Here is a 4818-nt window from a genome sequence, read left to right as displayed (position 1 = left end):
GTGGTTGTACCTTTTCCTGGGTGGTTGTACCTTTTTCTGGGTGGTTGTGGCTGGTTGTACCTTTTTTCCTGGCTGGTTGTACCTTTTCCTGGTGGTTGTACCTTTTTTCTGGGTGGTTGTGGCTGGTTGTACCTTTTTCTTGGTGGTTGTTGCTGGTTGTACCTTTTTTCCTGGATGGTTGTATCTTTTTCTGGGTGGTTGTGGGTGGTTGTGGCTGATTGTACCTTTTTTCTGGCTGATTGTACCTTTTTCTGGGTGGTTGTGGCTGGTTGTAATTTTTCTGGTGGTTGTACCCTTTTTTCTGGTGGTTGTATCCTTTGTACTTTTCTTGGTTGGTTGTACCTTTTTCTGGGTGGTTGTACCTTTTTCTGGGTGGTTGTGGCTGGTTGTACCTTTTTTCCTGGATGGTTGTACCTTTTTCTGGTGGTTGGTGTTGGTGGGTGGCTGTTACCTTTTTTCTGGGTGGTTGTACCTTTTTCTGGGTGGTTGTGGGGTTGTGGCTGTTGTACCTTTTTCTGGGTTGTTTTTTCTGGTTTTGGCTGGTTGTACCTTTTTTCTGGCTGGTTGTACCTTTTGGCTGGGTTGTACCTTTTTCTGGGTGGTTGTGGCTGGTTGTAACTTTTTTTCTGGGTGGTTGTACCTTTTTCTGGGTGGTTGTGGCTGGTTGTACCTTTTTTCTAGCTGATTGTACCTTTTTCTGGGTGGTTGTACCTTTTTCTTGGTGGTTGGGCTGGTTGTAACTTTTTTTCTGGGTGGTTGTACCTTTTTCTGGGTGGTTGTGGCTGGTTGTACCTTTTTTCCTGGCTGGTTGTACCTTTTCCTGGGTGGTTGTACCTTTTTCTGGGTGGTTGTACCTTTTTCTGGGTGGTTGTGGCTGGTTGTACCTTTTTTTTCTTGGTGTTTTGGGGTTGTACCTTTTTTCTGGTGGTTGTATCTTTTTCTGGGTGGTTGTGGTGGTTGTGGCTGATTGTACCTTTTTTTTTTTTTTCTGGTTGTACCTTTTTCTGGGTGGTTGTGGCTGGTTGTACCTTTTTTCCTGGGTGGTTGTACCTTTTTCTGGGTGGTTGTGGGTGGTTGTGGCTGATTGTACCTTTTTTCTGGCTGATTGTACCTTTTTCTGGGTGGTTGTGGCTGGTTGTAACTTTTTTTCTGGGTGGTTGTACCCTTTTCTGGGTGGTTGTGGCTGGTTGTACCTTTTTTCTAGCTGATTGTACCTTTTTCTGGGTGGTTGTACCTTTTTCTTGGTGGTTGGGCTGGTTGTAACTTTTTTTCTGGCTGGTTGTACCTTTTCCTGGGTGGTTGTACCTTTTTCTGGGTGGTTGTACCTTTTTCTGGGTGGTTGTGGCTGGTTGTACCTTTTTCTTGGTGGTTGTTGCTGGTTGTACCTTTTTTCCTGGATGGTTGTATCTTTTTCTGGGTGGTTGTGGGTGGTTGTGGCTGGTTGTACCTTTTTTCTGGCTGATTGTACCTTTTTCTGGGTGGTTGTGGCTGGTTGTAACTTTTTTTCTGGGTGGTTGTACCCTTTTCTGGGTGGTTGTACCTTTTCCTGGGTGGTTGTACCTTTTTCTGGGTGGTTGTGGCTGGTTGTACCTTTTTTCCTGGGTGGTTGTACCTTTTTCTGGGTGGTTGTGGCTGGTTGTACCTTTTTTCCTGGATGGTTGTATCTTTTTTCTGGGTGGTTGTGGGTGGTTGTGGCTGATTGTACCTTTTTCTGGGTGGTTGTACCTTTTTTCTGGGTGGTTGTGGGTAGTTGTGGCTGATTGTACCTTTTTTCTGGCCGATTGTACCTTTTTCTGGGTGGTTGTGGCTGGTTGTACCTTTTTTCCTGGCTGGTTGTACCTTTTCCTGGCTGGTTGTACCTTTTTCTGGGTGGTTGTGGCTGGTTGTAACTTTTTTGATATTTTCAGGCGAAGACAATAGTGACGTCATTGAATTTTTCACCAGATGGTAAACAGTTCGTTACAGTGTCCCCTGATAGAAAGGTTGGTCTCTTTTTATGACATATGTGATTATATTTTCACATTATTCTCTTTACAACATGCTATTCCCTATAAAATTTACACTTTAAAGGTGCTTGGAAAAATAAGTTCGTCGCGAAATAGACCTTATTGGAGTTTTTTATATTTAAAAAAAAATGATGCATTGTGGGATTGTTTCGAGTGTATTACAATAGAAATCTCTTAGGAATTCCTCGAGGGAATTCTATTGTAATACACTCGAAACAATCCCACGATGCATCGCTTTTTTAGAAAAATCAAAAACTCTGATAAGGTCTATTGTTTAATTGCGATAAAGGCGTAAATAAAAATAAAAACGTTTTCATTCTACATCACTCAGACATATGTTTTGATTTATTTTTTGCAGCATGTATAACCTTCTTTCAGTGGACGCCCAGCTTAAGATCCCTACCAGCTTATTTCTACTAAGTGCATTTGATCTGAGTTTCCTAGGCGTTGGATTGTATGGGTGTGTGACAGGAATGGGTTTTCGATCTTTTTGCTACGATCCATGCTTTTTAGGGCAATTTTTTTTTTGCTGAAGTCCCATTTTATAGCAGGTTTGCATATGGATAAAATTCAGCAATTGAAGGCTTTTTAAATTCATATCATTTTTGCATTTTTAAGCTCGTTAAGTTCTTATCAAATAGAATGTTAATTGATTAACGAGACACCTTAGTCAAAAACTATTTTCTTTTTCTCATAGATTCGTTTATTCCGATTTTTGACGGGCAAAAAGACGCGAGTGTTTGATGAAAATTTAAAAACATTTACTGCTATGCAACAGGTATTCCATATTGATTCTTCATTTTATTCTAAGTACACATCAGGTTTAAGGGAACGCATTATAAAGAAATACATCTTTTACAAGATCTGGTCGCGGGAATTTTCTCTTATGGTAGATCGGTGTCCACCCACGCTAAAGCTCTAAAAGAGCGGGCCGAATTCCCATCGGAGAGGAATTAAATCGGCCTTTGAGGTACTGCATCCTCAGTCGGACTCAACTATCCTTGTGTGTAAGCTTGAAAATGATTCGGTTGGAGCTGATAATTTCTGAAAACTAACTCCCGCTGATAAATCCTTGACGTGGTCGGGCATGATTATATAATCTAAACCTTTCAGATGTTGAAAGATCTTCCTGTTCTTTAGAGCTTAATGTATCGGAGAATAATTTCCGAACCCGAATGTCGGCTAAGTGGGGATGGCGCTGAATCAACAAGGGCTGCAAGTCTAAACTCATGTCATAGATTTACCTTCTTGTCCCCCAAAATCACGTTATTAAACGTAACGTATTTTTTACTTAGTTGGCACATTGTAATAAGCACAGGGAAGAGCGTTCATTTGAGCGTCAAAAGTTAGTCAGTGAAGTATATAAGGAGGCTTATTCCGTCTCGAAATTCTGCAAAGTATTAAGAAATTATGTGCTAATTAATTGCTGTGAAAAATCCATCTTTTCCTTTCAAACTTGCTTCAAAGCAAGTAACACAATAATACGGTCATTTGACCACTGGATATGCATGTTATTGTGTTTTATAATTCATTTTTATGTTTGTTTATTGCAATTCGTGAAGATCCATATAAATTAACATTAGACTTATAACTTGATGGGTCACACACTAGGGCTAAAACATGACAAAAGACCAAGAAAATACCATCGGAATCAGCTCACAAGATTTTCGCTTAGAAAATTTACTATAGTATTTTTATCTCTTATATTTTTATTTACTTGTTTTTGCTATGTTTATATGCACTCGGGTTAATACCATGTGAACACAGATTGAATAATAGAATGGATAAACACGAGTATTGAACGTCTTTGATGAAAACCAAACCTTTCATGTTTTGTATTTTTCAATTATTGATTTATGATTCATGTGTTTGAATAGAGCATGCTGGGATAAAACACGCTTTCATCGAATCAAAATTCACTATTGGTTTAATGAAATGATTGTTCCTGTTTTTCTAGATCTTAGATTTGATTTATTATTTGCTTCAGGTCATCAGAGTCCTTTCTGCTCTCACATTTCATTTTACTGAAAATTGATGGTGTATATACTTACATATCTGGAAATCGAATAATGTTTTTCCAGTGCTTGGTGATTTTTCATTTTGTTTTATTAATTGAAGCCTCTAGTCAAAAACAGAACACTAATTGTTTGAAAACAAGAAATGTGACAATAATTGTAGACATTGGACTCGAAACATATTCGAACTTTGATCAATATTTAAACTTTGATCACTATGACCCAACAAACCTATACCAGCTTGCCTCACAGTTACTGCGAATACCATGTACAGAGGTTTGGATGTATTCACATCTCAGAAAAAGATCGATCCAACTCAAAGAAAATGACCTTATGTTAGATTTGGCAAATGAAATGGCTACGTTGAAAATGATTGAGATAAGTGATTTTCGTGAATATAAAACAAAGCTGCCACGAGGGAACGAGCCCATCAAACAAAGTATCATATATCTATACTACGGCTTACTAATTAAACCAATCGGTAGTTTAATTCACAATAGAGATGATTTGAGAAAGAAAGCAAATGCATTAGAAGAACTACAAAATGAAAAACATTACAAGATTATAATACATTGTGATGGATTTCCTGTTCCTAGCCGTATATTATCTGAAGGCCATTTTTGCTCACTTGTAAAAGCCTTTGTACCAGAACAACAATTTTTATACGCAAGGCTACCAATATTAAGTAAGTACCTAATGAAAGTCATGCTAGATTTGGTGAAAGATGTCAACTATAAAGGGATCGAATATTTCGGTCGTTTTAAACATCAGTGTTTGAATGATTATACCACATTGAA

The 4818-nt window shown here is 38.4% G+C and overlaps 1 long non-coding RNA gene across 1 annotated transcript; it reads left to right on the top strand.

Moving 5' to 3' along the window:
• The first annotated feature begins 995 nt into the window (after window positions 1-995).
• LOC136806221 (uncharacterized) lies at window positions 996-2785 on the top strand. The gene is made up of 2 exons (XR_010846535.1): window positions 996-1982; window positions 2704-2785. It is a non-coding gene; the product is annotated as an uncharacterized lncRNA (long non-coding RNA).
• Window positions 2786-4818: the final 2033 nt, after the last annotated feature.

This window comes from Clytia hemisphaerica, unplaced genomic scaffold, assembly GCF_902728285.1.
Source record: "Clytia hemisphaerica strain Z4C2 unplaced genomic scaffold, Clytia hemisphaerica genome assembly, whole genome shotgun sequence".
NCBI lineage: Eukaryota > Metazoa > Cnidaria > Hydrozoa > Leptothecata > Clytiidae > Clytia > Clytia hemisphaerica.
This window is presented reverse-complemented; position numbering and strand designations above follow the sequence as displayed.